Genomic DNA, 17630 nt, shown 5'->3' on the forward strand with positions numbered 1-17630 from the left:
AGTGGAATTGAGAGAAAAGGGTGAATCACAACTGACACATATCTGACAGCTTAACACTGCTGTTCTATTTAAGTGGGCATAGAGAAATTACAGTGCCGGCTTAAATTGTTCTTTTTTAACTAAGGTGAGCAAGATGACACAAAGAGGGCGCTCATAGTGTCGTTATAGTGCAGTTTCTGCATGAAAGGGGCTTACAGTATATGTTCATCATCAGCTGTGATGAATGGACTGACTGCAGGTGGTCATGAAATCATCAAAGTAGAAATATCATCATGCTTAATGTTCAGGTGTGAAAGAAATAGCAGGATGAGTGATTACTGTGCAGCAGGTAGGAAGAAACGGAGGGTTAGCCTTTAAAGTCCAATGTTCTTCCTCATTTACTGTTACAACTGTGGGAAGCAGGGAAGTCTAAATTTATACCCCCTTCGTGTGATAGAAGACAGCCTCACGTGGGACTGCCTACAGATCGACGTGCGTCAGCAGGCTGTCTCCACCGCACGCACACCAGATGGATCCAGCTGTTTTGCGCTCCATCAGGAAGTCACCATCAACGCCACTTCCAGCTGAACATGAATTGATTGAAGCATTCAGCTGGGAAAAATAGTAAAGAACCATGTACGTGACATGCACCAGGGCTTAACACAGCAGGGAGGCAAGCACCCGCAGCATGAGCACTGCATGAAAAACTCTTTTAATCAGAGCAGGTGTCAAATCAAGCACACCGTCAGACCACGGACATGGCAGTCCACCTGATGATTTCAAGTGTCCGTCGTCTGTCGTCCACGATGTGTGAAAGCTGGGGATGGTGTTTTGCTCTGAAGATAATTGTTTCTCCTCAGATGTTCTGTACAAGTGTGACTTCCTGTCAGTTTTTCTTCCTCCCTCTGGAGTGCTTCTTAATGTATTATACATGTGAAGTTGAAGTGTCCTTTTTTTGTGTGACTCTGCACACCTGCCATCATACTGTCAGCCTGGCAGTCAGCTGCTCTTGTCTTAACCAGAGGAGGGGAAAAGACTTTGTTCTGTAAGTACTAAGTCAAGCCATACAATGAAAACTAGCTCGGTATCACACAGAAATACATGTTTTTTAGCTTAACATTTTCTTGCTTAACAACTAAAATAGGTGCACGTGTGGATCATGATGCTACACTCTAATACAAGCCAATCTCCTGTACACAGACGGCACTGACGGATGACTAAGATGGCAAAAAGACACACACTTCCTTGGAGTGTTTGTCTAACCACAGCAGTTTTCTTATTAGCAGCTCATTGACTACACAGCGCTAATTGATTTATGGTTGCACGTTTAAGTTTGTTATGCACTCTTGCACTGCTTTTGTTTGTGTGTCTATAAGTGTATCCAGACAGTACCCTTTGTGTTGCCTACTCCAGCTTGTGTAATGATGAGAAAGAATGAGATCAATAAAGAAGAGAAGTGCTGCTGGAACCGTTAACACTGTTTTACATAAAAGCTCCCAGTCGACAGAGCGGGATGATCACAGTGCTGCCAAAAGTCCTCTGTTCTGCACATTTCCATATTATAATATATGTTACAGTTGATGCTGATGATATTTCCTGTTCTGATTTACATGGCTCATTAACTGGGGCTGCAAACTCATCAATACAGCTGTAGTTTTATTAACAATTGTGATAATTGTTGACACTTTTTTTCATGCCGTTTGCACCTTTATGCAGATCATAATGTGTCGCTCTCAGGTGGGAAATCATCCAACATGTTACACATTGATCTTTATTTGTACACAAGTGTATCACTCACCATAAAGCACGTGTGGTGGGCAAGCTAAATTATCTCCAAAATGACATGGTGACAGCTTTATATTGAACACTTGGACACTGTTGGTGCTTTGAGCTGTCACTTCCTTCTGACAGTTCCTCCCATGTGACATAATTCCACCCTTAGCTACGCCCTGCGTTTAATGAGCCGCCTGTCAAACACAGAATTAACACCACCTTGTTAAGAAATCAATTAAGTCGCACAGGTGATTCCTTTTCTCGCTCAGCGTGATGAATGGGCCCTTAGCGTCTTTTTATGACAGTTGTGAGGTCAAACTAATTTTAGGGAGTTAATAAAAAATGGGTTTATTATGTGTAGCCTATGATACAGCCAGGATCTTAAAAATTTTCATTCACCACTCAATTAATGTGTTCTATAAGTATGTCTCTTCACTCTTTTTTACATACTACTTTGTGTGTTTTAGCCATTTATGAGTGACTTTATTCATTCTCCAGTAGTGCCTTTGTAACTGAGACTGTAACCTTAGAGACCATTCATGAAAGGTGAGATGATTTACTGTTGCGGCACATAAACAGAAATCTCCATGGAGCAGCATTACCAGCTATGAAATGACAAAGGGTTGGTGTTGTCATGCTGTGTTGAAATTTTATTGGTTTAATATGTTGCAAAAGTTTAAGATAAACTTCATCCAAACAGCGCGGAGGGACACGTACGGTCTCAGGATCACAAATCTCCCTACGCCTCACTATTTTTAGGGGCTGTTGTTTAAACAATTTTTTATCTGCCATTCAAATGTCAAACAACTCCTCTCCGAAGTAAGCAGTACACACACATGCATAATAACAACAGCTTGCTTTAACATATTTCTCATATTTACTTCATTTCTTTGAATAAAATAAGAAAAAAACATGGTGACTTAAAGGTAGAATATAATAAATTAGTGAAAGGGGTTACAGTGTTTTCACACTATTACTCAAAAACGTGCATATTCAATTACAGCCAACGATTGCATGGGTGAGTCATAGCAACATTCATGTATATATGTACCAGAATGTGAATGTGTATTTGCTATAGAGGTATGGTGTTAGGCAGCCTTCCTCGTGTTCTTCCTGTAATCTATTGTGCACTTCAGTATGTGTAACCTCCAAGCACTCTGATGAAATACTATCCTTTCTTTCCGCCTCAAGACAATATGAGCATATGAGCATGGCTACCAGCCATAAATCAAAAGGAAAGCAGAGAAAGAAAGGAAACAGGAAAAGAAAGCAGGAGAGAAAGAGAGGGGGAGGAGGGAAAGAGCAAGGACGGGATGGAAAATGACAAGGTGCATGTAGTTTATGCCTTCCTATGATATCAATACTGCAAAATATTGTTCCCATTTTGCATGTAGAATCACTCAAAAATGAGAGAAAGTGCATTCTTCTTCATCTTAACCTTTGGAATAGGTAACCATTTGATGATCTAAACAAAAAGTGTGACAGTACAAGCGTCTTCTAAGGAAAGAATAATGTAATGAAAATCTGCAGCTCGGAGAAGATGAAGTCATATCCACACACGGAAGAGTGCAGTTCACTCCCGCATTGTGAAAACAAATGAAAAAAGCATAGATAAAATATAAGGGAGATCTATCTATGAAGACATGAAATGTCTGGGAAAGGAAGTAGAGCCATTACCATGAAAAATACAGCACCAACCTGCATGTGTTTAAATATGTATATTAAACACACACATAAAACCATGAAGTCATGGCTGCAGACTCACAACACATGCATAATGGATTGAGGGCATTATTGGTGTGTCCTTTCCATCCTGGCTGTGTATTCATGAGATTAGATTGGAGAGAAGGGGCAGAATTACAATAGCTGCTCTACACACACACACACGCACACACACACACAGAGATAAAGCAGTGACTAAGTAATTTGGAATGCTTGAACAGACACGAGGGACACTTGATTTCTTTCATCTGGCTGGTCCTGTGACGGAGGAATCTGGCAGGATAAACTGAGTGCAGGTTCACATTGAGGTGTCCATGACTAAAAAGCTGTGATTGTAAAAAAAAAAGATTGTTTCCTGACCCGATGCAACTTGATTTAAAAATAAGGCGGAGCTGTAAACACCGAATTTCGCAGTGTGTTGGTCCCTCAAACAAACAAAAAATATGAATCCAAAAAAAAAAGATGGCATCCAACCAAATTACCCACAATCTTCATCACTGGGTGAGAGTTATGTGACTGTGTTTAAGTGTGTGAAAGACAATGAAAAATATATGAGGCTGGTTATTGTCATCATTGGTATTGCTGTTTGTTACATCACTTGATTGGCACAGTTTACTGTCTGGACCAATAAGCATATGTTGCAAAAGCCTTTGTGTGGCTAATGATTCAAACTCTGCTTTCTTTTAACCCCCCCACAACAAACAAAAAGTCCTAGCTGTCCTACGGCTCCTCATATTTAATGCTTCCTTACACACAGAACTCAGTGAATACACACATTTGGCTGGTCACAACCTGCCAGACAGACCATCCTGAGGTAACAATGCATTAACTTATGGTCTTCTATCAACACCAGCTTCCAGCACAAACAAAGTAGGTACATTATTAGAACTTAATGATGACTTAATGATGTCAAACACTGGCATAGTGTATGTTTTTGCCCCTATTAAGTCCCATAAAAATATACAGCATCAGGTTTCAACCAACATGCTGCCACTCTGTCCTATTTCTGCTTGAATATATGACATGTTTATTGCATAACCTTCTCTCTTTTTTTGTTTGTTTCATCGGAATAATGCGACTGCGTCCCCCGTCAGACTGTGCTGCCTGTGTCTGGATATGACTTGACACTTTTCTAATTCAGAGAGTGTGTCTTCATCCTTGAGGGAGGACTCTATACAACACAAAGATGTTTTTACTTCTCTCCCACACACTTCTTTTTCTACTTCCATTGTTTCCCTCCCCCTCTCTGTTTTCATCTGTCACCACCAGTTAAAGCACTGTTAAGTCTACAGATATATTTTCCAAGAAAACAGACTGGCCTTTATTTTGTAGCACACAAGAACAGATAATAACATTACATCCTCCTTTACTGATTAGCTAGAATGGGTTGGATCATGAGAAACCTCTGTCATCTACACACATGAGTCCATAAATCATAGTGTTCTTCCTTACATTGAAGTGTAATAAAAGTGTTGAATCACTTTGTTTGATTCAACCTAATTGCTTCAATTGTGGGCAAGAGATATAGTTACCTTATTTCAATAGTTCTATACTAGGTTACATACCCACAGAGACATTAGATAGAGAGAAAGCGAAGGAGGAGGAAACCTAAACGGGTTGTTAGTCTGATCGATGATGGGTTTGTGTAAAGTGGGGTTGCTGGGATCCTGTCCGCTCTTTGTAACTGTCTCCTTCCAGGAAACCTTTACCGACCGCCTGGGAAGAACACCTCAGCTTCTCGCCTATATCAGACACCCATCTGTCCTTCTATAGCTGTAAAAATAAACACCAGCTGAATCAATGAGAAGAAGAGGTGAGACGAAGACATGGACGCAGAGTCGTTTTACAAAGACGGACAGTAATCTGAGACGTCCAGAAAGGAAGTGTTTGACATTATGGAAAATACGCTTGCCTACTTGCCAACAAGAGTGATGCCACTCTCGTGTCTGGATGAAGCTGCAGTCAGTTAGCTTAGCTTGGAATGACACATATTTTAATCACTTATGCAGCATATTAGGTGCTATAATCACAAGTCTCCAGAATAACAGTGTTGCAATGTCTACTCTGGTTTACGCCACTTCAAAAGAATATATGTCAAAGTGAAATGACATGCAATCCTCCCCATGCTGTTACGGCTCATAAACACATACACAGAAATGTGATGCACAGCTCAGTGACTCTGCTATAAAATAATGTATTTATATTGGAATATCAAACAGTCAAAAGGGTGACTCAGAGGGCAGAGTTGGTGGGAAGGTTGGAGTTGAGTGAAAAGTAAGTTCAAGGGGTCAAGCAAGAACAAAAACAACAACAAAAATCATGCATGGGATGTCAGCTGTGTACTTGTCTGAAGGAATACTTGTTTAAATAAGCACAGAAACCTGATATTTAACAGCCGGGGAAGGTCGCGGGATCACACTAACACAGTAAATGAATGTGTGTCTGTACATACAGTCTAAAAATATTCATCATTAAACTGCGGCACGGATACAAAGTGAGACGGACGGACTCTGGGGCGGCTGTCAGATGCTCAGTTTAGGGTTAACTGGAGGAGCAGCACTTCATATCATCCTCTGTTCCTCTGTATTAGCCAACTGACAGAGATATCCCACTTACAGTCCTGTCTGTGCCTGCACTGACTCAGTGAAAATGCCAGCAGCATCAGTCAAAATGAAGGTCGGACTTTTACACTGACCTTTAGACCCTTGGAGTCTGTGTCTGTAACTGTCTTCCTCCTTACTTTGTCTCATTTTGTCTTTTCATTTTTATCCTCTTTTTCATGTCACAATCCAACATATACGTCTACAGAAAATGTGCTGTTGCTAAATGCCAGTTAGTTAGCACCTATGAACTAAGCAAAAGCTATACAGTGTCATTATAAATCATGAAACTGTCAGTCACATGTCATTAGGCCCATTAGTGGGATATTCCTTTTCTGCACGTAAGATCGCAGGGCAGATTTATCACAAGTACAGAACGTCAAAAAAAGTTAAGCTGCAAAACTAACACGCCTTCCTTTTTTCATTTCTGCGCTCGTGCACCCGAGGGGTGTTCTCAGCAAGGTGAAAAATGGTTTAATTTCACTGTAATGAAATTTACTAGCGATTATCCCACTTAGAAAAAGAAAGAATAGCTGTTCTAATCAAAGGTTTCACTCTCACCGCTGCTGTCTCAGAGGACGCAATTATACGACTCAACAACAAAACTGTCCCATATGCACGGCTGTGACAAAATCTGATCAAATTGATGCCTGTGCTTTAACGGGCCTCCTTTTGCTGGTTTAAGAAATGAAAACAATTAGGAATCCCTGTGCAGTGTGGGAAATCATTTGTGGGGCAGCGTTAGGAGACATGTGCAGAGCGGAATTACTACAAAGTTTAATCATTGGTGCCTCCTTCCAGCATAGATATATGGAAATATAGAAAGGTAATTAATATTAAAGCTGAATGCTTTATGCTGAAAAGTAAAGTTTCCCCGATAGAGCTTTAGCCTGTCTGAGGAGCAGATTTTTTTTTGTGCTCTTGCACAAAACACAAAATTACATGTGTTTTTAAATTGTCACCAAAACTACAGGTAACACTACCTTTCCTGTTCTGCCCTGTTTTTGACCCCACATTCAACATGGGTTTACTGTTCTGTTTTGCAGCCCCGCTCTGCCAAAACACACGTGCATAGAACTCAATTACATTTGCATATTTTGCTAAGGGTATAGACCAGATTGTCTGGCTGGGAAGAATGCAAAACAGACCCGATATATGGATGATGAAAGTACCTGAAAACAACCGAACACATTTCAGCAGCGTGTTTGCTCATTGGCTGCACAAGGCTTTTAAACTTTGTTAGAGTGAAGTTCTTTCGGTGGGCTGAAGCATAATGCACCATCTCATCTAAACTTTGATGATGTACTTAACCTAAATGCAACACCACTGATAGGGGGCTCAAAGCAGTAATGCATTTTAAATTATTGTAAAATTAGATTTAGGCTGCTAGGTTTGGTAAAGCTTTACATAAAAGAAAGAAATGAGGATGAATCTCAGACATCATCTTTCTACCACATACAATGCAGCTTCCATCCATTCCCAGGAAGTTTCACTCCAAGAATACAGGGCTGTCAGGCTGGCATTTAGTGTTATTTCTCATGTTTCCCCACCAAACAGTTAGAACTGATGGGATGAGCAGCGAAACGTCTTTAAGAATCTTCTCTACGAGGATGAATCTTACCATCTCAGGGTCCAAAGCTTCTGCCGCGAACTTTAGCTTTATTTACAAGGAAAGGATAAGAACTATAAACAGACAAGAAATGAAAACAAAGACATAAGGGCTGACGTGTCTGGAGGAAACATGTGGAGGTGTGTTTACAGAAATAATAGGCCTCCTGCTGGGATCCTAACAAGCCCCAAAGACCTGCCACTTTACAATAGAGCAAGTATTTTTTTATTACACTGATTCCCAGGTTGAGAGGTGAAATCTGCTCAATATGAAGTGGAAAAAAAAAACGCAGCCATGAGAATTCGTGTGAAATGAAAACTGCAGCAGGCACTGAGGAGTTGGTTAATAACTACAAGAAGCTTAAGCTTTTGTCAGCCTTTACTTTTTTAAGGTTTAATTCTATACTGTCTATATGTCTAAATGAACATTGGATGGGTGACCAGCTCCACCGCAGACTTTGTTAAACCATGCATGGATTGGATTTTATATTCCACCACTAGTCAAATGACACCCTGCACTTTTTTTTAAAGCACTTGCCACACAATTGGTTTAAGTGCTGCTGCACCATCCTAAATTGAAATAATTTTGGCTTTGAATGGAGGAACTCTGAATGCCAAAAGCAGAGATTACTATGCTTTTGGCATTCGGAGTTCAGTCACCACTGTGTTCTCTCTCTCTTATTGTAACAACTCGGGCAGGTGCTCATCTTACAAACAGACACACTGTGCTAGTGGTAATAGTAGCTTTGTTTCATGCTTCCTGTGTGCAATATAAAACCCTAGACGACCCAGACAAAGCTCTTCACCTCTCCTCATAGAGTAGTGCAATAAAAAACCAACAGTAGACCACAACCTGAATCATTTTTACCCCCCTTTTCTCTCCCAGATAAAATATTCATATAGACATTGTTTTCTTTCTCTTGCCACCCTTTTGTACTCGAAAAGAGCCATGTGCGTGACTTTGTCTGCACAGCGCGGACTTATTTTTAGCATAGCTTTACAGCTCTCTTAAAGTTTAATTCGCCAAATCTTGCTTTGAATTGCCAGACAATATTCTGATGCTATCATCTCTCTCTTAACTATCGAAGCAGTTTTTGAATATAGACCTGCCAATTTATCAAACAATCCAGCTTCCAGTATTCAATTATCTAAAACAGGAACATGGATGTTCAAGTTTTCAGCATAGTCAACCAAAGAGTTCAAACCAAAGCTGTTAACTCATCTCGGTCACGAACTTATCACGATCACAATGACAGCTCTGAACTTCCTTTGCCTTGTTGACATCAAATCCTCACATCCTCACTTACGCAGAGATGCTGGAAAAACACTGATACATTATTCAACCTGCCTACACTCTGCAGTATGCGCCTTTTAGAACAAGCATCCCCCCCGCCCTATTGTAATTAGCATTACCATTAGCTTCTGCCACAGACAAATTAGCATTAAACAGCAGGCACATTTGCTCCAATTAGTATTAAGGGGACATATTTGGCTTTCATTTTTATGTTCTCTTCTACTGTTATGGTATGCTTCCTTCTTGTTTTAACTTCTCACCTGCTCTTATCCCTCCTCCGTGTCTTGTTTTGGCAGCGTGGCTCTTTGTTAATCTAGTTTTAATTGCAGTTTGATTCTCTCTTCAATGCCTACCTCAAGATCATATTAGCACAGCAAATCAGAAACATGACCCCATCCTTCCTCCTTCCCCTCACTTCTGCCTGCATAGTCCTAATTTTCCCAGCTTCTCTCTGTCTCTCTCTCCATCATGCGCTCATTAATAGTTTTGTGACAGCTCTCTAGCAGTAATGGACTTTAAGGTACCCACAGTGTTGCACAATTAATATTCTCATCACACCAGTCGCTCTCTCACTTTCCCTCCTGTCTGTGTCGGCTTTGCGCAGTTTTCTAACAACATAACATCATTATTCTGATCACACTTTTCCTGATACATGAAATCTCTCGGTTATTAGGATGTACTTGGGATGTTTACGGTAGAAAGGCTCAGTGTATGCACTGAGAGCAGCCTTCACAGCATACAAAATATACAACACGGAACGATCTGCCAAAACCTTTTTTACAGGGTAAACAATTACTTGATTGATCAAACATTGATAAATCAATAATGTAAACAGATTTAATCTGAACTGCTTGTTGCTGTCCTGTTATGGCTGTTTCTGTGTAATGTGATGCTTTACATCTGTAACCACTATATTTCCTGCTGATTCATTCTTCTTTCTTCAGGAAGAGAATTAATTTACTGAAAAGTATCAAATGCATTGATGACCTTTACTGCTTTGACCACCTGCTCTGACATCTCTCTTTGTCCTGGAGGAAGAGCAGATTCCTCTTGTATTTATGAGGTCACAGCATTTCTATGTTTGTACTGTTTTTTTGTTGAAGCTACTAACTTTTGTTGTCCAATAGTTTCACCTAAGCGGCCTTGGTAAATTTACTTTTCATGACAAGTGTATGGGTGATTATGTTAAAACCTAAAATTATGGTTGTGGCCACTTTGAGTGACAGGTGGGTGCCTTCTTACGTGCCTGCATGCTCCAACTCTTTGCCTGCATTTGGAGTTTTGGAAGACTGTGATGCTGCCTACATGGTGATCATCGAATCCTCCAGTAGAGACTGAATACGGCACTTTAGGTGACATCACAGAAGCTACATCCAACATTATATACTGTATATTGTTGCACTACACATCTAATGTTTACCTCTGACTTAATGACCTGCACACGTCCTTGTTATCCTTGGTGTGGTTCTGACAAGATGCGGTGGTGGTGGATTGTCCACATACCTTACCCGGTTGAGCGGATGCCATAGTCCTCAGTGTTGACGCAGCTGTGTGTCGTTCATTGTCTCTTTCCTCATTGCTTCCTGTCTCTCCTTCTTTCTGCGTCTGTCATTTAAAGCCAGAAGAAATCTATAAACCAAAGTGAAAATCAAACCACACACATGTCCTCTGCATCTTCACTCCTCACTAAACTTTCTCCATACTTCTTATACTTCTCCCTTGTCTCCTGTGAGCACCTGTACACATAGTTTATATTCAAACGTTTCCCTTCACACCCAACTCCCTCTTCTCCTCCCATCATCTTGCCATCGTGCCATCCACCGTATCCCCTCTTTTCTCACCCTCATTCTCCCCATCTTCTCTACCTGTGTTACTGTCAGCACAAGTTTAAGGTTCTGTTTTACTTTGGTATGTGACATCTCTGCAGACTTTCAAATTCACTTGTCATTTCAGTGTGCGTGCTGGTCATCTCCTCGCAACCAAGGCCTCACCCGTAGATGCCCATGGTGAATCTTAAATGTCTGTCTTATTTATAAGCATTGATTCTTTAAATTACAGCTGCAACAGGGTCAATGTCAAAAGTGTTGTTATGCTGTTATATAGCTAAGGTATTTTAATAAAGATTGCAGTTTGTACATATTCACTCAGGTTTTCCCCTCATTGAATTGCAAATATGTCCTTGAGGTTTTATAAATTATATATGACCTCTTTTCTGTACCTACTCTCTTATTCCATTTTATCTGAATACCATGAGGCTATTTTGATGCCACCCTTTAGTTTGTGTTCATTAGGCTTTTCATTCATTGCATAGTTTTTTTCCTTTTTTTGAGGAAATGCTTAAGTGTAGTGATCTAACTGAAAAGTCACTTCTCACTGTGTCTAGGGGACTCAAGCACTGGACCCCTGAGTGAAAATCCACTACATTACAGGCTTGTATTTGTTCCATGACTGGATGCCCTTAGGCAATACATTCATATGTTTTGTTTGCATAAATGTAATTTATCTGGAACCAACGTGTTGTTTGTTGGCAATAATGTTTGACTCCATAATCACCTAATTTATAAAGTGCTCCTATTATCTAACACAAAGATTGCAGAGTCCTGCAGTGCCACTGTAACATTTTAGTGGAAGCACCCAGAGGGAAAAAATCTAACCACTCAACAATTTACAACACAATTTGGCTACCCAGCACAGTTGAAAGAGAATCTCTCATAGGCACCGGCCTCAGATATAGACATGTCTGCTGCCACTCTTACCCTGCAAAACAGGCTATTTAAGAACTAATAAACTGCCGAAAACATCTCTCACACTCAGTACCTTAGATTTTCTTTACCACAGGTAAATTATTTTGTGACACAGCAAGTTCAATCATAAAGATGATTGTTGGGGTCACTGATATATTTGCCTCTCCAGTGTGACCACAATACCAGCAGCAGTACTATAACTGCTGCCACTGAGAATTTGTGTTTGAGAATGTTATACTACACTTTGGTAACAAAAAGAATGTTCTTGAAATGCTAAGCCTGTGTTGACTTCTCATACAAACACAAAGTGTTCTTTGAGTATTGTAAAGGCCTTTATGGGAGCAAGGGCAGATAACTTGTGTTGACTCTCTCACACACAGCAAACACAAGAGGTTTTTTTCCCCCATCTCCTTCGTATAATCCAAAAGAAAAAGGGGTCCTCCACTCCATTAGTATCTGGCCCCACAGCCCCCGTAAGACTGTCGACTTCCAGGTAGCAAGCTGCAGACTGTTTGTCTGGGAGGGATTATGCCAGGTAAATGGAAGATTTAGCATAATGTGGGCCATGCCTGTTTTGGCTTCAGCAGGATATGGGGTCATGTAAACATTGCCGTGGCAACCCAATCCACTGTGGGAGGAGGTGATAAGGGAATTAAAAGGGAATGAGCTGTCTAATCCTTTTAATTTGACTCTCTGCGCCTCTCTCCCCTTGCATTCTCTCTTTCACTCACTTTCTTTATTTTTCCTGCCCTGAAGTGCCCGTCGTCACCATTTCCTCTTATTCTTCATCTAGTTTGACCTTTATAGGATCGACAAAATAAATTAACACCATGTAAAAATAAACTTCTAGAAAGTAGATATTTAAATAGGGTTGCCAAAGTATCACTAGGAATATTTAACTGTGTCAATGTCTATGCAGCTTTTTCTATGGTCATAACAGCTGAAGGCCATCAGCAGGTCTGGCTTTTTCAAGTTAGATAATTGATTTATAATTCGACTTCAAAATGACCTATAAGTAAAATAAAATAAGTCCTTATCTTTAAATAAATACACCATACATCATGATTTTTAAAAGCTCCCCTCCATAATGTATAAAATTAAATGCTGTTCTGCACAAAACGTGTATCCCAGGTACTGCACCATTATGTTATTGTGACCATATGCTAATAAAGCTTAGGAAAGAGAACAGAACAATTTTCAAGGAATAATTACACAAACAACTACCTGGAGGACCAACTGGACCAACATCCACATTGGGTAACAAGTGAGAATTGCTCAGATTAGATGAACACTTCACTGTCTTCAGCAACCTCAGCTTACATTCATACAAAACACATACACTCACATCAAACACATAGCAAAGCATTTATTTCTTTGGGTATAATCTTCAGCCCATATCCATTGTTATTTTATGCCTTCTTTTTTATCTACCTACTTGTTGTTTTATCTATTATGGGACCTTAGTAGTGAGAGGTGCATTATTTACAGGCATAACTGAAAGAAAAAAAATGGTGTTTTTCTCTTTCTCCTCTTTAATTTAAGCAGCGTGAGCAGAATTTGGCAGTACTGTTCACTGGATTACGGTGCACGGATGCACAAAAACAAGTGTCATGGTGTATGAAACGCAGTCACTTATTATATCTGTATTCACTTACACTATATTATATAAATCGAATGGATATGATGTAGTCTTTTGTTGGACTCAGTAAGGACTACAGTTAACCTCCACTGTGTCCATGCTGGTTTATAAACCTGCTGAAGCCATTGATACTGAAAATGCATGAAGCAATTCATTTATCCATACCAACAAATCAAACAGAATTGAATCTGACATTGAAAGAGTATAAGATAGGTCTTCTATAAATCTACAGGAAAGGAGGTCATGGAGCTCTAGAGAAAGTTCACCCAGGAAGGACAACAATGACGTGCCGCTGCACCTCATACACATTGTTTTCCTCTGCTAATTGGACATTAGATACAAAGAGAGAAAATTGGAAGCGTGTGTTTACTTGTAATTTAGACGATTGAAGTCCAGATGCTATGCTTTTGAATGAAAATGACCTGGATGACATATAATCTTCATTTACTTCTAATGTGGTTGTTGTTGTGAATTATGTGTATTAAGATGATCATTACCTAACCTGCCATATGTTGAGTACTACATCCATATGTTCATTTAGCAGAAATGTAACCACATGCGTATTCGGAAGGTGGATCAACCAAATGTAGCTTTTTCCTTTTTTTTTTAGTGAGGACGTTAGAAATAACTAAAATAATCCAAATTTAGGTTATTTAAAGGTAGGGTAGGAGATTTTAAAAACTCAGTGAGAGTCAGAAAATAAACACACATCCCTTTCTCTCGGAGCTCACCGAAGCCACACCTCCCAATTACATGGACACGCATTACCTGAAGGCGAGCTGCAGTCTTTGACTTCGGCCATCATGCACGTACCTCTGGTGCGCGCAGAGCAGGAAGAGAGTGACAACCAGCCAATACTCCACGCAGGGTCCACCTGGAGGATTGGCTGATTTTTTTAGTGTTTTCATATTCTTCGTTTTAATGCGAAACTGCCTAACTAATCGGTTGCTATGGAATTGTAAAGTTAAACTAATTCAACAAAAAGTGCATCAGAATAAAATCTCCTACCCTACCTTTAAATGTAACTTTGAAATGTACATACAGTTACATTATGCATATACAGTAGACATACAATCAAGTACACCTAACAAGGTTCTATCATGACTGCCCAATGTCCAGTTAGGAGACAAGGTCATGACCAGTGCGGTAGTGGCTCTAACAACTGGAGGCAGCAGGAGCTGCCCTGCTTGCTTGTCAGCAGAATATAAGAGCGTTAAATCTTTAGAGGGTTAATGCACTAGCTGATACAGAGCAGTTTCTAACCTTTGGTGGTGGGGGTACCTGAAAATGTTGACACAACATGGTCATACCACAACAACAAAGGGTGAGACTTCTCATAAAGGTCCACTTCTGGCAAAGTCAGTAGGGATTTAAAAATAGTGCTGACAACAAGGATAGTTTTAATTGTAGAAGAAATCTGTGGAGACTGGATGTAATGTGGTCGTTTTCTGTGATGCCAGATAAGACTCCTGGAGGAGGTGCTATGGTGTCTTATTAATCCAAACATCTGTGCTGGGAGGCTCCAATTTGACAACCTCACTTATTCACATATTCCTGTAACATTTAGGTAGTGGGTGAATGATGCTGCCTTCTTGAAGGTCCTGCAGATTTATAGCAATACAGCCTCGTCTACAGTGTAGTCACAAATTGTGGGTGAGCTCATAAATCTTAGGGCATCTAAATTGGGCGTCTGCATGATTTCTTACCTTGGATTAAGGCACACAGGAGTACAAGATCAAATCCAGCGTATTGATACAATGAAAACATTCAGTCTTCAGGACAGGTGGCCATTCATCAGCTTTTTAATGCAAAACCTTATTCAGCAAAGTATAACTTTAGGTGTCAGACAAATATAGTGGTGTCAACGCACGAAGCTCCTCCTCTACTGAGTAGCATTGGCTTTGATCATGCAATATTAGTACAGACATGTTTACAAGATCAACATTAGTCCCTGTAGTGCATCCTTTCCCACAATTTGTCTGCAGGTCTAGCAGTAAACAGTGCAGTGTTGGCAGCTTTGAAAACTTGAATGGTTGAATTTCATGAAATGTGTAGCCTTTGAAGATTATTCTCATCAAAGAACATAACTTTATCTGACCCATTACTGAATTCTTAGAGTTATGAAATGGTGGTTTGCTTCGGCCCCCTGAATGTTTGTTTAAAAACTTAATGAGCAAATGCATAGCAACACCTTAGGATCACTCTCTGTATCATAAACACAATACCTGAAGTATTTGAACTGTTTAGAGCAACATTTTTGAATGACAAGCACATCATGCCTTTAACTAAATTTAACAAAAAGTCTATAATTTGCATAACTAAGAAGCTAAATGAAGCCATTTTTGCTAAAAACTCTAATTCCCGATGTGGCCACTAGAGGCAGGCTACACACACTATTTTTCCAACACATCACCTATTAGATTTTAAGGCTTTTTACTGTTTTCTGACTGTATGTTCAGAAGCTGGACGTCATTTTCTGTCTATTATTCTACAGCTGCCAGCATCCGTCTTTAATATGATCAATTACATTTATGTTTATATTTTCAGAAATGCAGGAATGCACACTTTGAGATTTTCCACATTAATACACTCAGTTTCTCTTTTTCCATTCCTTCCACACCTATTACACACAGAGCAGAGCTGTATAAAACCTGTTTCAGGTTTTATTGACAGGTAGATTGATTAGCAAGCAGCCACTCTGCCCTGACCCATCTATCATAACGTGAGAAAAATCAACACACGTAGCAAGGAGGGGATACTAATGAGTGACAGAGCAGGAGAGTGGGACCAGCACTGGTCTACTCCATCCCTCATCATCAAGAGAGAGTGAGAGAGTGTGTGTGTGAGGGTGAAGGTTTCAGGGTATAAAAATTGGGAGTGGAGAGAACTACCAGCAATTATGTCCTTCATCTGTCATAAGAATGCAATGTGTAGTCATTAGAGAGCGAGTGAGAAGAAATATTCTCAAAAAGACATGAAGAGAAGGGATTCTTTAAGCGAACACAATAGCATTTCTACTTGTAGTGAACAAGGGTTGCAGTAATCCTACACAATTATTGTCAAAGTATTGTTTTCTTCACTTAAATGCCAACTATCTGATCCCGGGGACGACAGAAATTCCCTATATACATGTCCTGACTTTCAGACCACTGTCCCAGCTGGGGTTTCATCACATTTGATTCTGAATATTTGGCTCTAGCTCTGTCTTTTTAGTGACATTTCCGTTCCTAACAGCTGTAGCTGTGATATGCTCATCATAAGTTAAAACACTAAACAGTGATGTCAGTCTTGCAGCTTTTTAACATGGGCTTGGTTTGCTGTTGCTCCTACTCTTTAAAGCACTGCTAATAGCTTTTCAAGACATGGTGATTTTGCAGTACACACAATAAAAAGCTGCAGCTTTGAGCTACTGAGAAGGTGTATTGGGGTCCCAGGAGCCAGTTGCACCTTTGTGACTGCTGGAAGGGTGATAAACTGGGTTTCCAGACTCTAGAGACCTCTCAAACTATGAAAAGGGAAATCTACCCCAAAGCAGAATGGAAGTGAACCGGTTTACTTTCTCTATGTCCTCTATGAAAGCAGCCACAGTGAGATTAGTCCTCTCTCTTGCAGTAAAGACCTGGCGAACAGTTTCAAAGCTACATGAAAGAGTTTTTTTATTTGGACTATCACAGAGATGTCTGTGCACATGTATGTTTGAAGCAAAGTGTTCTGCAAATGAACACAAAAATACAAGAATGTTTTATGTGAAAGCCTAGTAGTCCCTGTGCAGCACTCACATAAATTTTACAGGAGAAGCAAAGAAAATCATTATAAACCTTTCTGAAGCAGCTGCTGAAAGAAGGATTTAGTCTTGGGCGAATCTTTTCTTCTTCAGTATCTCTGCACACTGCGTTTTGTACTTTACTCCTCTGCGGCTGCAAGGGTGAAATTGGGTTCTAAAGTGGACCTCCTGGGAACTCTGGCCTCCAGTTTGGTGAAGCAACAGAGCAGCTCACTACTAAACAATGCTGACACTGGAAAAGACTCTATCATGGAGTCAAGTCAGGAGCTTTTGGCCATGTTGTCACAGAGAAAGAGACTTTTTTTCCCATTAAGCGTCAGGATAACAATGTTGAAATGCATTTACTCTACATATTTAACCAAACCAATGTTCACTTGACAGTCCATCTTCTAGGATTAATTGAGTATTTTGGTCCTAGCATAGCATTTAGCATTGGTCATTTTCATCTGATCTAAACACTGCTCTTGTCAAGCTACCATGACATGAA

The 17630-nt window shown here is 40.1% G+C and overlaps 1 long non-coding RNA gene across 1 annotated transcript in view; it reads right to left on the reverse strand.

Annotated features, from left to right (window-relative positions):
• Nucleotides 1-10215: 10215 nt before the first annotated feature.
• The window catches only part of LOC114428019 (uncharacterized), a 33854-nt gene continuing 26439 nt past the window's right edge, over nt 10216-17630 (reverse strand). The window contains exon 3 of the long non-coding RNA XR_003669500.1: nt 10216-10581. This is a non-coding gene — a long non-coding RNA (uncharacterized LOC114428019). The remainder of the gene's footprint in view (nt 10582-17630) is intronic.

The sequence above is a fragment of the Parambassis ranga genome, chromosome 22, assembly GCF_900634625.1.
Source record: "Parambassis ranga chromosome 22, fParRan2.1, whole genome shotgun sequence".
In the NCBI taxonomy this organism is placed as follows: domain Eukaryota; kingdom Metazoa; phylum Chordata; class Actinopteri; family Ambassidae; genus Parambassis; species Parambassis ranga.